At 37.6% G+C, this 18,665-nt stretch overlaps 1 pseudogene; it reads left to right on the forward strand.

The window, feature by feature from the left end:
* The first annotated feature begins 967 nt into the window (after positions 1-967).
* LOC132357131 (sodium/potassium-transporting ATPase subunit beta-3-like) lies at positions 968-9,456 on the forward strand (annotated as a pseudogene).
* The last annotated feature ends 9,209 nt before the right edge of the window (positions 9,457-18,665 follow it).

Consider the following 18,665-nt stretch of genomic DNA (forward strand, 5'->3'; position numbering starts at 1 on the left):
CTGGGGTAGAGAAGACTTCCCAAAGTGAATTATGTCTAAGAAGAGATTTGAAGTAAAGCTAAAGTTAGTCCGTCAAAAGTGGAGGACAGACAAAGGGATTCCAGTTAGAAGAAACAGCAAATACAAATAACTCAGCATGGTCATAGGAAACATGTTGCTTTGGCAGTAAGTGTTGACAGTCTGAATTAAATTGTAGGAGGGAATAGTGTTAAATTTCCCAGTAGGCAGACTAAGCATATATTGATATTTAGGGCACCAGAAGGGTGGAGGAACCAAGGAAAAGAAAAAATTAGTTCTGATGAAATTATTAAGTGTATAATCAATAAATTTGGAAGAAATGTCAAAGAAAAATTATTATAACACTTGTTAAAATGGTAAGGAAGACTCCATTCAAGATTATTGCAACAGGGGAGAGACTATTGCAGCAAGGGAGAGAGACTGAACTCAACTCCAAATACCACAATGACGGCTGGGGATTTATAGTCTATGAGAAGAGTGAGGGGGTCAGTGTATAGAAAATTACTAAGAGGAGACATCAAGTGTAGAGATATTCTTGCTAAACTGTCTTAACAGGATTCTTTGCTAAAGGTAGGCCAAGGTTGAGTCTTAGTCAAGAAGAGGGCTCAGAGAAGCCTAATTAAAGTTTGGTCAAGGAGGGAGTCTTTGTCAGAAGCTATTTTAATTTTAACATACATGTGAGTTTAGTACTATTGAATTAGAGCAGAAATGAGAGTACCACAATATTTTTAATTCATAGGGCTTCTGGTTCTGGGGATGGGGAAAAGATACTTGGAAAGAGTCAAAATATATTAATGCTGTAGAAATAGTAGAATTTCATGGCTGATTAGGGATAGAGGGGAAGAATAAATCAAGAATTACTCTGGTTTTCTAGCTTCTGCAAGTGATTGGATGGTAGTGCCCATGAGATAGGTAACACTGGAAGAGGAGCACATTTAAAATGAAGATGATGACTCTGCTGTCAGACATGTTCAAATTTGAAGTACTCAAAGAACATCAAGTGGAGATGTCCAGTAGGCAGTCAGGTATATGAATTTGAAGCTCAGCAGAGAGGATTGGGCTGGAGTTATAGTTTTGGGAGTCACCAGTACATAGGCTGTAATTGTAATCATGAGAATGCCTCTTAAGGAAAGGGTATAGAGTGGGAAATGAGAAGAGGGTCAAGAAAAGATCCCTGAGGAACCCCAGCATATGGAAAAATCCAGCAAAGGAAACTGAGAAGGAGTGATTAGTGGAGTAAGAAGAAAATTAGTAGACAGTGGTACCCCAGGATTCAAGAGAGGAAACTGTTTCAAAAAAGGAATTCAACTGTTAAGGCATCAAACAAGAAGACAAGAGAGATGTGTCCACTGAATTTGGCACATGGAGGTCTTCAGTGCCCTTGACAAGAGTAGTTTCAGTGGTGTGATAGAGATTTCATTTCAGATAGAGAAGCCATTTCAGAGTACACTGAAGAGTGAATGGGAGATTAAGAAGAGGAGTCAATGAGAATAGATAATTCTTTAGAAAAATTTTACTCTCAAGAGCTGTTGAGAACTTGAGTGGTAGGTGGAGAGGAATATGGATCAAGTGAGGGCTTTTCAAAGATGAGTGATACTAGAGCAGGCTTAGATGCTACTATGATCTATTAGAATGATCTATAAAGAGAGATAAGGATGTAAGCAAAGTATCTGAAGATACTGGACAGGAATGGATGCAGAGTACAGGTGGAGAATTGACCTTAAACAGCAGGCACTCATAATGTATAAACTCATTCTTAGGCACAGGCCTTATTGATAGAATGTCTCACCGTCTGTGGATAGGCGGAACATCAGGACATGAAAATATTGTAACATTTAGACTCTTCTGATGTTTTTTAAACCAGTATTCATTAATAAACATTAATAAAACAGTTGTGTCACCTTCAGAACAGGGAAATCCTCAAAACAACAAGGGACTTATTTGTCTTTGATTTAACAACTATTTTTTGAGTAAATTGTGCCATGCAATGATCTAAATGCTGGAAATAAAATAGTGAACAAGTCATACCTGATTATTTCTCTTATAGAGCTTAGAGTCTACTGGGAGAGAAGTATATTAAACAAATAATTGTAATACAGTGTGATAAGGGCTATGATGGGAGAAGTACTCTGTCAACACTTTACCTTATCTGGCAGTGGAGGAGTTAGGGTCAGAGGACTTCTAGAAAGAGATATTAAGTTGGTATCTGAAAGATAAATAGGAGTTATCCAGAAGAATGGGGTCAAGAAAAGTAGGGTGTGAGGAAGAGTTCCAGGCAGAGGTAACCATATACATGAAGACCTTGACACCGAGGGAGTGTGATGCAGTTGAAGAACATAAGGTCAGTGTGACTGGACTGCAGAGAGTAGGAGGCAAAATGGCGGAAGATGAAGCTGGAGAGGTAACAGGGACCAGATTATGCAGGGCCTTATATACTATGTTTAGGATTCTGATATTTATCTCAAGACCCAGGGGAAGACACAGCAGGGATTTAGGCAGGGAAATGAGCCTGACAGGATTTACATTTTGAAAACATTCTAGCTGCACTTCTGAGAACTGATTGGAGGGGGCAAGAGTGGAGGGATGACTGAAAGAGTTGAGAGGCTATTGCAGTTGTTTGGGTGAGAAATTATGGTGACATTTGCTAGGATGGTAGAGGTAGAGATGGAGAGAAATAGAAGTATTTTAGAATTATTTGCAAATTAACAGCTCTTGGTAAAGAATTGGATGCGGAGAATGAGGGAGAGGAACGTGTCAATGATTCCTAGGTTTTTGGCTTGAACAACTGGTTGGATGAGGAGATGGCAGCTTTTACTGAGACAGAGAAGAAAGGCAGAAGAGGAGGCTGCAGATGATCAAAGTTTGGTTTTTTAGAAGAACTAACTCACTATCATCATTCTCTTACCAGATGCATCTGGTAAGACTCCAATCAAATACAATTCCAAGAATATCTGAAAAGCTCTAGTATTACTTTTATCTTCTTAATATCTTGAGTACCTATGGATGACTAAAGGGTTTAGCTTATGTTTTTTTGACTTACTGTGTTTGACCTTCATAATTCATTTAATTATACTTCTTTTTCTGACCTCATTATTGCTTTTTCTGAACCATTTCTACCAAACTAGACCAATGGTGCATTTATGTTCATGATGAGTTCAACTCTTAGTAGGGACATGAATTTATAGTAGAGACACTGTAGATGTATGCTTCTTATATTTTTAATATGGATTTTTTCAAACATATATACCTAAAAGTGGATAGTAATAGATTAACATATTCTCACCAACTAACTTCAATAATTATCAATTTATAGTCAATTGTATTTAATCCATCCAAACAGGATGGACTTTAAAGAAATCACTATTATTCATAAAACAATTAACAATATTTCTTAACATTATATTTCCATTTAGTGTTCTAATTTTCCTGAATACCTAATTTTCCTTTTACAGTTTCTTTGAAACGGGATTCAAATAAGTCCATACATTGTATTTTGTGGATGTCTCTTAAGTCTCTCAATTCATTGGTTCCCTGTCTCTGTTTTTATTTTAAAATTATTATTTCAATTTATTTGTTGAAGAAAACAGGTTGTTTATCCTGTAAAGTTTCTCACATTTTGGATTTTGCTGATCACATCTCTGAAGTGTTGATTAACATATTCTTTTGTTCCTTATACTTCCTGTAAACTGGTAGATCTAGAGCCTTGATCTGATTCAAGATTGATTTTTTTGGGTGGGAATATTTCATAAAAGTTGTGTGTATTTCCATCAAGAGGTACAGAATATCTGGCTGAATCTCTTCTTTGTGATATTAGTGGTCATTGATAATCATTACCTAGATTCATTATTTCATTGGGGGTTTATAAGATGGTGATATTCCAATTCTATAATTCTTCCTTCATTTACTAGTTGCAATATGTCTATAAAGGAAAAAGTCCTCTCAAAAGCTATTTCATCACTCTGAGGGGCAGCTTGGATTCCCTTAGCACTATCCTCCAAAGGTGACCAATATATTGGTCTGAATATAATAATGAATATATTTTTCAGAATCATTATTACTCATGGGTTTTTAACATTTTTGATGTGTTTCAATTCATGAGTTCATTGCAGTTATTATTCTTAATCATATTCAAATTGGCATTGTAGCTCTTTTCAAGTTGGTTCCTGAGTGCTTTTGACACTACCCCAATCGTCTTTGCAAGAAAGATAGCTTTCTTGCTTTCTGATATGATAATTAATAAAACAATATGAATAAATAATTTTAAATATTTATGATATGTTAAGTGCATGATTGTGGCTCTAAATTACCATTTAGTTATGCTTTGTATAACAGGATATAAACACTACCCTCGTCTGCAGTCTATGGAATGCTAAGTTGACACACAAGGCAGTCAAAGCTTCCTTTCATTCAATATCTGACTGATTTATGGCTTTACAGAAAAATAAACAGCCAGCACATGATTTCACCTCCTAAAGAAAGCATTTACACTTATCTAAATATGTTTTTTAAATGAGGTGGAATTTCTTCCTTCTTAAAAATATGTTTCTGGAACTACTAAAAAATTTGCATTTTCTAAATAGCTGATAAAAAACATTCCTCCATATTTTTGGAAGAAGGGAGGCACTGGGACCACCAGTAAGACTTGGTTTAAGTATGCCAGTCAGACTTGACTTCTTTCCGTCCTGCTGCATCAGAGGCCATGCTCTCCTTTTTTGTTTCTTCTTTTTTGCAGCCTTTAGTGTCTTGGTTAGTCACCCCAGTCCCAGTGGATTTCCCTTTTGCTCCTCCTTTCCCTCTTGTTTGCACATTTTTCCTGAAGGTTTATTCTTTCTTGTTGCCTTTTATTTTTGGCTTAGTCTCAACTTTGGAAGGAACAGGTTTGGCTACAACCTGTGAATCTCCTCTTGGGGTCTTTCTTTACTGCCTCTTTAGCTGAATTGACCTTCTTCTTAGAAATCTTGGTGGTGGCTTCAGTGAGGAAGATGCGTGCCTGGGTGCCTAGGAGTCTTCACAAAGCTGGGCTACTTTGCTGCTGCCAATCCCATAGCCTGAACTCCTGGGGCCCAAGATGGGAGTGGATCAGATGTCTGCCCATTATTTTGATTTAATATCAGGAATCTATCTCTCTATCTATCTGTCTATCATCATCCTCTATCACTATCATCTATGTACTCATCCCTCTCTCTCCCTTTTTAGGTAAACGGTAGCATACTATACATGCTTTTCTCCATCTTGTCTTTTTCACCTTAACAATATACCAGGAGATCATTCCAAAGTAGTATACAGAGTATATATTCCTCATTCTTTTTACAGCTACATAATACTCCTTCATGTGGATGTATTGCAATTGATTCAAACAGTCTTTTATTGATGGACATTTGTTTTTTTTAACCTTCTGCTATTACATATAAAACTGCAGTGAATAATCTACTGCATATGCTTTACTGTATTTTTGCCAGTGTATCCTTGGGATACATTCCTAGAAGTGGGATTACAGGGTCAAAGGGAAAAAGCTTTATGTAATTTTGCAAGATTCGACAACTTCCCCTCCATTGGGGTGGTACTATTTTACATTCCCACCATCAAAGCATGAGAATGTCTGTTCAGAGCCTCACCAAAGACTATGTGGTCAAACCTTTTACTTTTTGCCAATCTGATAAGTGAGAAATTATATCTTATTTTAGTTTTAATTTATACTTCTCTTATGAGTAAGGTTGAATATTATTTCATATATTTCAGAGTCATTTATATATCTTTTTCTGAGAACTGTCTTGACAGTTTAAAAAACATGTTCAATGTGTTTCAATCTGTTATAGTCTTTTTTTTTTGTTATAGCCTTTTTTTATGCTCAAGTTCTATCTTAGGCCAGTGGAAGACTCTTCAGGTTATCTCCTGTGTCCTTTGGACATGACCTCAGCATTCCTTTATTTTTTTACCCTAGTAATCTTTGACCGCTTCTTTGCTAAATGATATGACAAGATATTCTAGACTTATCTTGTACATTATATGCCTCAGAATTGGCATCAGCCATTTCTCTAAGCTGCTGGCAGAATAATAATTCTATTGCTAAGCCTCACATTCACATGCACATTCATAGCACTTATCATTACCTGACATTACAGTGTATATTGTCTGATTCTTCCTCTATATTCTAAGAATTTAGAATGTAAGCTGCATGGAGGGCGAACACTTTGTTTTGTTCACTAATGTATCTCGAACACCTAGAACAAAACCTGATACACAGAGGTTCTCAAAACCTGCTTCTTTCCATTTATCAGAGGTCATGATTGCAGCCCTCTACATGAGGAGATGGGTGATCATCCGGAGACTGAGCCCAGGAGTCACTATCATTCATTCGTTCATTCCCATGTACTGAGTGGCTGGTATGTTACAGACAGTGTTCTAGGCAAGTTGGTAATGTTTGCATTAGGCCTGAGGCTCAGGCAAAACCTCTAGCCACACTGATCAGGCAGAAATGATTCCTCTCCAATGTCAAACTTAAGCTAAACTAATAGGGTCCAGTAACCACCTGGAATAAAAGGAAATGGTGGATGGGACTTCCCTGATGGTGCAGTGGTTAAGAATCTGCCTGCTAATGCAGGGGACATGGGTTCGATCCCTGGTCCGGGAAGATCCCACATGCCGTGGAGCAACTAAGCCCATGTGCCACAATTACTGAGCCTGTGCTCTAGAGCCCACGAGCCACAACTACTGAGCCCACATGCCACAACTACAGAAGCCTGCAACAAGAGAAGCCACCGCAATGAAGAGTAGCCCCTGCTCACCGCTACTAAAGAAAGCCCACGTACAGCAACGGAGCCCCAACGCAGCCAAAAATTAAATAAATAAATAAATAAATCTTAAAAAAAGGACATGGTGGGAGTATTTTCTTCCGTCAGGACTCCTCCTTCATGCAATGAAGACATGGCACCAAAGCTTCATACATTACGCAAATATATGTGTATTTTACTTATTGCTTACATTTCCAGATGCTGTCTATGATAGCTGTATTCTATGTAGTTTACATCAAACTCATCTCTTTTATGTGAGAGGGAAATCAGGGTAGGCCAGGACTAACATTTGTTGAAGTCTTATTGTGTGCCAGACATTTAAAAATAGATTTTCTCACTATATTTTGTATTATAGTCTCCTGGAAGGTAAAGTAAGGAGGAAAAGAAAGTACATTTTTAAAAGACTTTATTTTTTTTTTAGATCAGTTATAGCACTTTTTTTTTTAAAAAAGGAAATAGTATAGGGATTTTCCATTCTTTTCCTAGCTCCAGGAGGTAATTCGTCTGACAACACAGAAGTGTCAACAGATACCATTTGCAAAGGATTTCCCATTTATTCCTCACACCACTGTGGTAAAGTGAGGGATTTTGTCACATCCACTGAGAAGACTGAGGCTCGGAGAGGTGATAACATATAAAACTCTATCAGTCATTTCTAGATTAGAGCAGTGGTTCTCAAACTACCTTGTGTCATCTGTATGACGTGTAAACACTAATTGCTGGGCCCCATCTGGGTGAGGCCCAAGAATGTGCACTTCTAACAGGTTCCCAGGTGATGCTGATGCTGCTGGTTCAGGGACCACAGCTGGAGAACTACTGACGTGAATAACAAACAAAAATGACATTTACCTTTTACGAGCACCTAGAGAATCACTGTGAGCTGAGAGGGCTGGTGGAGGTACATGGCCTGGGGTCAAAGCAAAGGGGATACAGAGTGCAGTGTGCCATTGACTCAGACAGTGGCTGACACTATGTCACTCTCCTAAAGTGTGAGGGCACCAGTCACTGGTCCACAGAACTGTTCATGTGACATTGTGATTTCATCGTGTCTCCCGCCCTGGGGAGCCCTGTGGGTGAGGGATTAAGCACCAGGCTCCCCAAATCTCCCTTGATCTTAAGAGCTATTCAGGTTACTTCTTATTAAATCCCTAATTCAGACCAGGCTATGGGAAGTTAGGAGAGGTGAAGTAAATCAGGGACACTGTCTTGTAAATGCCTGCTCAGTAGTGAAACCTGGAATTACCATAAAGCTTTCTCACTGTGTCCCGAAACTACCAGAGCTCTGAACGCTCTAATCTCCCTGTGCAGTCAATGGTGGCCAGGATATTACTTTTCGATCATTTTTTATAGTGAGCTGTATTACTTGTAAATGATTCTATTACTGAAAAATTTAAAACGCCCTATGGCAAATAACAAAAACAATAACATCCCAGCAAAGCTTGTCTGAAATGGTTACAGTAAATATTTGCAAATTAGGGCTAATTCTCATGATATATGAAAGCATTCTCAGCAACCAGTATAGAGAGATGGACAAATGATGCTGTGGTAAGCAGCCTCTAAGGCGGCTCCAATGAGCCGGAGCCTCCCTTCCTGAGCGGCGCCGGGAAGCCGGGGACCCCTTCCTGGAGCCCGGAGCCTGCGGCCCGAGCGCCCCCGGGGGCCTTATTTGTACGCAGCGCGCCTTTGTACGGAGAGACTCTGGCGGAGGTGCTGAGCGGTTCAGCGAAGCCAGACCCTGTTCCACTCCCAGGAAGAGGAAATTTCCACCCCTGCAGCTGTCTTGTGACGCACGCTGCCACCCCAACCAGTCGGAAAGAGTGGGAGTATTGAGTGTGTACTGTACACTGAATGTACAGCAGTGGGTTAATCACACAAGCACATCATACACGAAAACGAACTTGTATTTGAACAGTGAAAAGACCCTTAAACAAAGGTTTGATCTTGCTCTTTTACCCAGGCTTTTATGGGTTCCTGGCTGCACTCTTCTCATTCACAATGTGGGCTATGTTTCAGAATCTGAACAATGAGGTTCCAAAATATCGTGACCAGATAGTCCAGGACTTATGGTTTTTCCAAAATCAGTGACTGCGGTGGAATATTCATTCAATCTGTCTGATCCAGAATCCTATAAAGGGTACATTGAAGACCTAAAGCCATATGACTTAGAAGAACAGAAGAATCTCACAGTCTGTCCTGATGAAGTGCCTTTTGAACAGAGAAGTCCAATTTATGTTGCATGTCAGTTTTTTACTGTCTTACTTCAAGCATGTGGTGGTGTGGATGATCCTGAGTTTGGTTATACCAGAGGAAAGCCTTGTATTCATGTGAAAACAAACAGAGTAATTGAATTAAAGCCTTAAGAAGAACCAACTATGGAATGTATTTCGAAGGATGAAAACACAGCTACTCTATCAACTTATCCTCCCAATGGAATTATAGGAATAAAACATTTTCCATATTCTGAGAAAAAACTGCATGTGAGGTATCTACAGCCATTAGTTGCCATCTAGGTCACCTTTGACCCTGCAGTACCATAAAGGAAGTAACAGTCAAGTGAAAGGTAGATGGATTACCCAACCGAAAACACCAGGATGTTCTTGACAAGTTTTTAGGACGAGTTGTGTTCAAAATCACAGTGTGTGCATAGTGATGAGTTAGGATATCTCCACAGACTAAATGTTATGTAGTCTGTCTTTATTTTGTATCAGCTGGACCTGCCATTCTAGAATTATGAGACCACCCTGGACAAAGGTAGGGTGGTACATGACACTGGGGTAACATCATAATGTGCTTCTAGATCATAGTGTTCAATGTCCTTTGAAGTAACTGCCTGTTGCCTCCGCTGCCTTTTGGATCAGTGGACAGTCACCAGATAGGGACTGCAAACACTTGATTCGAAACATGTGGAATGGGGGTCTTGTCCTATTTTTATGTGGTTTAATTGCCAAGTGTATAAACCTTAGTGTGCTGCCCTATATAAATATTTTATAGATTTAACACTGGTTAAGTGTCCTATTTTCATGCCAGCAAAGTTTAGGCATAAAATGGTACCTGACCAACATCAAGTGACTTTATAGCTGCAAGACATGTGATGTATGGAGAAGTTCTGTGAGGAAGAAAAAGGAAAATAAAAGTGAGTTTGAAAGGTTTTCTTGCTGTTTTTGTAAAATTATTTTTTACATGCTGAATTAGTCTGTGGATCTTTTTGATTAAGAGCACAAACATTTTGTTGTAAAACATGTAAAAAATCTAGTGACGGGATTGTTTTTAGTGGTGGAACTAAATCTCTTATACATTATTTTAGACCATAGATGAAACATAGCATTTTTAAGGTAGCCAGTATGAATATGCACGTAATTTTTTTATGAAATTAAGTTCATAAGATTTAAATTGTATGATACTTTATGAAATATCTTATTACTGCTTTTATTTAGCAGACTGTGGACTCTAATAAAAAATATAAATTGTTAAGAACCTATTCAAAAATGAGCCCTGAGATGAGAGCAACTATAAAAAGATCATCATTTTGATTCTGTGTTTCATCTCTTTCTACGGACTTGATATGATTGTTTCTTTCAGTCTAGGTTATTTTTCAAAAAGCAAACCTGTGGTTTTTTTTTAATTGAGTTATAATTAACATATAATGTTATATTAGTTTCAGGTGTACAACATAGTGATTCAATAGTTTATACATTATGAAGTGATCACCATAATAAGTCCAGTTACCATCAGTCACCATACAAACTTATAACAATATTATTGACTATATTCCCTATGTGTACATTACATCCAGGTGGCTTATTTATTTTATAGCTACAAGTTTGTACCTCTTAATCCCCTTCACCTATTTCGTCCAGTCCCCCACCCTCTTCTCCTCTGGCTTATGATGTCTGTAGAGGTGAAGCAATATATATCCACTAGTCCAGCACACAGAACCTAGGAAGAAGACATATTAAAGGGCCATGAATGTGAGAAAGAACCACTTACTTAGGTCATCCATTTTCAAAATAAAGCGAGATTTGACAGTGACTCTTGATAGAGACCCATTCCTTAAGTCTGTAATTGAGATAACTAAGTTAGAACATATGGGTAGATTAAGTATCCAAGTGAATGAAAAGAAGTAAAGGGAAAATATGTATATAAATTGTGGAAAAAAAGATGGCTCCAATGAGCCACGCTTCCTAGTATTCATGCACGTGCATGCGTAATCCTTATACTTGAGTGTGGGCTGGGTTAACAGAGATAAATAGTGAAGCCTTGAATTACTCTAAAGCTTTGTCCTTTGTGTCCTGAAGCCGCCTGGGCTCTGAGTGCTCTAATCTCTCTAGGGGCTGGCACTTGATGCCCCCCAGGGTATTGCTCAATTTCTATTACAATGGGCTGTATTTTTTATTTATTTATAAAATATACATAATATTTACCATTATAATCTTTTTAAAGTGCACAGTTCAGTGGTATCCAGTGCATTCAAATTGTTGTACAACCATCACCACCGTCCATCTCCAGAACTCTTTTCATCTTGTTCCATGCTCATTAAACATTAATTTCCTGTTTCCATCAGCCCCTGGTAACCACTATTCTACTTTCTGTCTCTATGAATTTGACTACTCCAGGTGCCTCATGTAAGTGGAATCATACAGTATTTGGGGTGTGTGTGTGTGTGTGTGTGTGTGTCTTCTTTCATTTGGCATGTATCAGAATTTCATTTCTTTTTAAGGCTGAATGATATTCCACCGTATGGTAGTCATCCATTGGTGGACATTTGGGTTGTTTCCATCTTTTGGCTTCTGCTGTTAAAGAAAACCAGAGCTGTATAGTAGTTAAAGTGTTAAGAACAGATTTTATTCAGGAACTATTGTAATAAGAGTAAAGAAACCTCAGATTATAACTGAGCTCAGTTCTGAGTACATCATGGGCAAATACAGGTTCATAGCCCAGGAGCAGAGTGGGGAGTCAGTGGATGGAAAATTGAAGCAGAGGGGGGGATTCTGGTTAAACCAACCTGACCAGGGTTCTTGCTGAAGGCAGGCCATGGTGATCAGATATTGAGAGTGGGGATTCTTGCTAAGTTGACTTAGCAGGATTTTTGTTAAAATTGGGCTATGCAAGGATGAACACAAGAGTCCAAAGGTTGAGACCTAGTTGAGAAAAAGGTTCAGAGGAACCTGACTAAAATTTGGTGAAGGAGAAAGTCTTATCAGTGTGAATAATACTGCTATGAATATTGGTGCACAAATATTTGTTCGAATCCCTGCTTTCACTTCTTTTGGGTATATACCTATAAGTGGGATTGCTAGATCATATTGTAATTCTATTTTTAATTTTTTGAGGAACCTCCATACTGTTTGTCACAGCAGCTGTACCATTTTACACTCCCACCAGCAATGCACAAAATTCTAATTTCTCCACATTCTCACCAACACTTGTTATTTTCTGCTTTAAAAAATATAATAGCCATCCTAATGGGTATGACTTCTATTTATTTTAAAAATAATCTTTATTTTGAATAATTTTATATATAACTGTATAATTTTAGTCAATAATATTGAAAAATGTAAAACTTTGTATGGCAGGAAAAAAGTAAAAGTTATGTGAAAAGTAGAGAGAAAATATTTGCAAACTCCATGGGGTTTATGTTTCTGCTATGTTAGGCAGATTTACTAACCAACAGGTCAATGATGTCAACAGAAAATTCACTAGAGGACCAATATTTGTGGCTAATAAACATTAGCAAATAATAGAAATCATATTAGTGAAATAAGCAAGTTGCAGAAGAATATGTATAACATGATTATAATTTTGAAGAATATGTGCATTTTAGTATATTTTATGTAAATATCTGATTATATGTAATTATACGTTAATAAATTACATACAGAGAAACACACCTGAAGAATAGACATCTGTCTATTTTCAGTGAATATCTTCGGGTCAAGGACTGAAGGTCAGGACTTCCCTGGTGGTCCAGTGGCTAAGAATCCACGCTCCCAATGCAGGGGGACTGGGTTCGATCTCTGGTCAGGGAACTAGATCCCACATGCCACCACAACTAAGACCCGACACAGCCAAATAAATAAATAAATATTTAAAAAAAAGGACTGAGGGTCAGGCAGATGGGATTACAGGATAATTTCAATTTACACATATACATATTTGTCTTGTTTGAAATTTATACTCAGGAAAATTTATTAAGATAAAAATTACTAAAGAGCAAAAATATGTGACCCAACTGACAAAAATTATGTACTCATATGTTATGTTTCGGAAATGTGTTCACAATATACTTGTTTGTTGAGAAAAGAGTAGGTTAAAGCAACTGATTTGATAGTGTATCTGTGTATGTGTTTGTTTCTATGTCTCAAACGTCTTCATGCATGCAGCTTTCTCTTCAACTCAGGCAGGAGGTTGATGTCTAGTTTTAGGGCTTAGAGACCACTGAATGTCTTATATTCAGAGAGATTGCTGCCAGCGGGTGGCAAATTCTGCAAAGACCTGGCTGTGAGGCCAAGGCCAAGTCCCTTCTCCATTCTCTCCTCCACTTGCAAAGCCTCTGGTACTGAGACCTTCAGAATTGCAACTCTGATTCTGATCACTAGGCAGAATCTGTCTTCATATTTTTCTCTTTTCTAATGAAAAGCCTTTTTTTTAGAGTAAACAAAATGTTATTTTTAAAGTTGCTTGTTAAGCAGTACATATACTTATTGTATATGTGCTTGAAATTGTGCTTGAAAGAGTTTTTTTATATAAAAAGACTAAAAGGATATCTATCTAGTTTCATATATGCGTTATTCATAGATCTATCAACCTCTCTCTTGCCCCGCCCCTCCCCCCACCCCCAGTTTTCATCAAGGTCTGCTGACCTGTCCGCACTGTAGAGAAGGTCCCCTGGAGAAAGCAGGTGGTTTAAGCCCCCAAGTATCATACCACTGTAATGGCTTCCCAAACCTTCCACCTGCCTCTCTCCAGGCCACTTTACACACAGCTGCCCATAGTAGTTTCCCTGAAGTGGACCCTGATATAATTACACAAACACTCTCAGAAGCAATCCACTACCTACCAAGAGAACTTCAAACTCCTTTCCCCAGCTTGCATTCTCTACCCCATGGATCCAGACTACGTTTCCAGTTTTGTCTCCCAAGTGCTCTGTGTTCTGGGCAACCTGCACTGTGGGCTACTCCCTACAGTACTCCTGTGTTTGCTGCGTATCTCTTGAACTGGGTGGGGATCGATTTGCACAGACCTTGGCTCTCACACCTACATGGTGGCATTACATACTTTGATCAACACTTTGGGGGAGAATTGTTATCCTCATTTTAAAGTTGTGGAAACTGAGTCTTGGGGAGAGTGAGAACCAGCCTTGTCTTTGGGAAAGATACTGGATTTACAGAAGTAAGATACCCACTGATAGCTTGTGATAAGGAACTGTATTATTTTGCTCTATAACAAAGAGGAATGGATATGGTGCTAGTAAGTGCCTGATATGGGTAATATTAATTATATTTTTTCCTAGAATTTAAGTGATACCTTTTTTTTTTTTTGTAGAACATTTGGAAAATACATTAAAACAGAAAGAGAATAGGAATAAACACCCCGAATCCTACACCCTGAACAACCCATCCCTTTCTAGGATTTGCTGACATCTAGTGGTAGAGCCAAGAATATCAAGTGACCTATAAATGAAAATAGGTCAAGATGGGGTAAAAACGTTTCCAGGTTTCCTGAATCCAGTCTGGGTTCTTACCCTGACTTGACATGCACAACTTCCCAATTTTACCACATTTACCCTTTTAGATGATGGAATTCCAGGGATCAAGATCTGACTATGTTATAGCTGCTTGGAAGTGACACATGCATATGGGTGCCAGTTCATCAACTTCTTTTGATGAGATGAGGAAAGGGAGATAAAAACCCCTACCTTGTGTTAAAGGGCTGAAGTGTAGGACTGACATCATTAGGTTTCCAAGGCAGTGATATATAGACAGAAAAGCACAGGCTTCAAAATCACAGATGGAAGTGGGGAATGCAGGCAAGGGATCAAATATTTTAGGAGCACTTTATGTCAGACAGTGTGGTAAAATTATTTGTATTAGAACTTAATAATGTCTAGGACACATTTCGTAATCTCTAGGGTGACCACTGCAATAATCGTAAAAAATGTATAATTAACAAGGTAATAGAGAGGGAAAATAGAATTTAAAAATATTAAGCAATCCAAAAAAGGGCAAGAGAAAAGAGAAAGAACAATATAGAACAGGCAGAACAAATACAGTAGAAATCAAATAGTAAGATGGTAGATTTAAGCCCAAATATTCCACAAATTTACAGGTAAACAGCCTAAACGTTCCAATCAAAAGACAAAACTTGTCAGACTGGATTAAAAAAATAACTATTTGCTGCTTAGAAAAGGTTCATCTTCAATACGAAGCCACAGAAGGTTGAAAGTAAAAGGATGGAAAAAGATATACCATGCAAATATTAACAAAAGAAATCTGATGTAGCCATGGCAACATCAGATAAAGTAGATTTTAAAGCAAGGAGTATCAGTAAAGACAAAAAGGGACATTTCACGGTTGTTAACATTTTATTTTATATGATATATATCCATCTAGAGTTTTCCCTGTATATTTGTATATATGTGTATATACATACGTATTTGAATAAAAAACCCATAATATACATATCATCTTGTTACCTATTTTTACTTAAAAATAATGTATATCATAAATATATTTCCATTGAAAAATTTTAGTTCTGTTATAGTTTTTAAAGACTACACTGTACTCTATTATACGAAAGTATCATGATTTCTTTAATCTATCCCCTACTGGACATTCAAGTTGTTTAGCATTATAGAATTATAAATAACACTGCAATGCGCATCTTCATGAATACATGTTTGTGCATTTGTTTTCCCATTTCTTTGGGATGCTTTCCCAGAAATTAAATTCTTGGGTTCAAAGGTATACACATTTTAAAAACTTTCTAATACACATATTCATTGAAAAAATTGTACTAGTTTATACTCCTGACAATTATGCAAAGGAGTATTCATTTGTCTACCTCTATACAAATACAGAGAATTATAATTCTGGTGAGAAAACATAATATTTCACTGTTGTTTGAATTTGCAGAATTTGATCACTGGTGAGGTTGACTATTTTTTTTTAAAGTAAGCTTTAGGAGATATAACAGACAGAAAAGTGCACAAACCATAAATGTACACCTTGATAAATTTTCACAAAATGAACATATTTGTGTGGCCAGAACCCAGATCAGGAAAGAGAACATTACCAGCACCCCAGAAGCCCCAATGTTATCCCCCTCTAGTCACTAAACCCTCTCTCCCTACCAAGAGTAACCATTATTCAGACTTCTACAAACATAGATTAGTTTTGCCTGTTTTTGAATTTTATCTAAATAGAATCATCCACTCCATGCTATGCTGTGTCTGCCTTCTTTCACTCAACTTTATATTTGTGAGATTCATCCATGTGGTTGCATGCAGTTTCAATTTGTTCATTATCATTATTGTATAGTTCCATGGCAGAAATGTCATGGGAGATTTTGAACAGACCTATCTCAGTATAAAATCAGACAAAAATCAATAAGAATACAAAATATTTGAATAGCACAATTAATAATCTTAACATAATCAACAAATATAGAACCCCATACTCTAAAACAGCAGAATACACTTTCTTTCTAGGTACAGATGGAACATCTACAAAATTTGACTATGTGAAGGACATAAAAAAAGTCCTGACAAACTCTAAAGATTGAAATAACACAAAGTATGTTCTCTGACCATTGTGAAATTAAGCTAGAAATTAATTAAAAATAAATTAGGAATTGTTACATGTTTTGAAATTAAGTAATACATTTCTAAATAACCTATGTGTGTGTCAAAGAAGAAATAAAAATGGAAACTAGAAAGTATTTTGAACTGAGCATTAATGAAATTGTGACATATTAGAATTTGTGGGGTGCAAAATCTCAGGAGGCCTTTTCTTGGATTAGAAATTGACAAGCTGATTTAAAAATTTATACAGAAAAAACAAAGGACCGAGGATAACCAAAACAACTTAGAAAAAGAACAAAATTGGAGGTCTCACACTACCTGATTTTGAGACTTAAGTATAGTCATCAGAAGAATGTGGTTTTGGTGAAAGGATAGGTTTATAGATCAACAAAACCGAATAAAGAGTCCAGAAACAGACCCACACATGTGATCAGTTGATTTTTAGCAAAGGTGCCAAGGTAATTTAGTGGAAAAAGAGTAGTCTTTTTAACAAATGATGCTGGAACAATTGGCCACCCATATGGAAAAAAAAATAAACCTCACACTTTACACAAAAATTAACTCAAAATGTATCATCTACTTAAATGTAAGTACTAAAACTATAACATGTCTAGAAGAAAACATAATAGAAAACCTTTGTAATCTTGGGTCAGGTAAAAATTTTCTCTAGGACACAAAGAGTACAAACCATAATGAAAAAATAAATTGGATTGGGCTTCCCTGGTGGCGCAGTGGTTGAGAATCTGCCTGCTAATGCAGAGGACACGGGTTCGAGCCCTGGTCTGGGAAGATCCCAAATGCCACGGAGCAACTAGGCCCGTGAGCCACAACTGCTGAGCCTGCGCGTCTGGAGCCTGTGCTTCACAACAGGAGAGGCTGCGATAGTGAGAGGCCCGCGCACCGCGATGAAGAGTGGCCCCCGCTTGCCGCAACTAGAGAAAGCCCTCGCACAGAAACGAAGACCCAACACAGCCATAAGTAAAAATAAATAAACAAAACAAAACAAAAAGTCAATTCTGGCTGACTCTAGAGTTCATAAAAAAAAAAAATAAATAAAAAAAAAATAAATAAATTGGATTTATCAAAATTTAAAACTACTGCTGTTTGTAAGATGCTGTTAAGAAAATGAAAAGCCAAATCATAGACTGGGATAAAATATTTGCAAGTCAGCATAGCTGATATAATTCTGGCTTGTATCCAGAATATATAAAGAACTCTTACATGTCAATAATAAGAAAAAAACAACCCAATTTAAAATTATGGGCAAAAGATTAGAATAGCCATACCTATTACAATGACTTTAAAAAATTGTAATGGAGCAGGACCCTATGGGGCCTCCCCAGGACAGGCCCCAAACCTCCATATCTTGTCTGTAGAAAAACATTAGCCTCCTAGGCCTTCCCCAAGTTCCAAAGAATAAATGTAATCAGAAAAGTGAGAAAATTCAGAAACAAAGTAAAACAGTCAAACAAGACAAAATAATAATAGTTTAGCCATTACACAAAGTCAAGGACCTTTAGTTCCTCCTCAAGGAATGTAGATAATATTCTGAGCCACATCCTTTGAGCTGTTTTGCAGATATCAAAACCCCTACCAGGTGGAAGAAAACTGCATGCTGCCCACAAGCATGTAGACCCCAGACTGGTGGGAACCAGAAGGCTGATGATGTTGACTCCTGATTACCTCACCACCAACCAATAAGAAGAATGTCCACGAGCTGATCATGCATCCTGCAACCCTCTTCCTCACCCTGTCTTTAAAAATCTTTCCCTGAAATACATCGGGGAGTTCGGGTCTTTTGAGCATTAGCTACCTGGATTCCTTGCTTCGCACCCTGCAATAAACGCTGCACTTTCCTTCACCACAATTGGGAGTGAGTAGATTGACTTTACTGCATGCAGGTGAGCGGACCCAAATTTTGTTCGGTTACAAAATGACAAAACCAAGTACAGGTGAGGATTTGAGCAACTGGAACTGTCACATAATTCTGGTGGGAATGTAAAATAGCACAGCCACTTTGGTAAAACAGTTTTTTAATAGAAAATCAGCGATCCCAC

The sequence above is a fragment of the Balaenoptera ricei genome, chromosome X, assembly GCF_028023285.1.
Source record: "Balaenoptera ricei isolate mBalRic1 chromosome X, mBalRic1.hap2, whole genome shotgun sequence".
In the NCBI taxonomy this organism is placed as follows: Eukaryota; Metazoa; Chordata; class Mammalia; order Artiodactyla; family Balaenopteridae; genus Balaenoptera; species Balaenoptera ricei.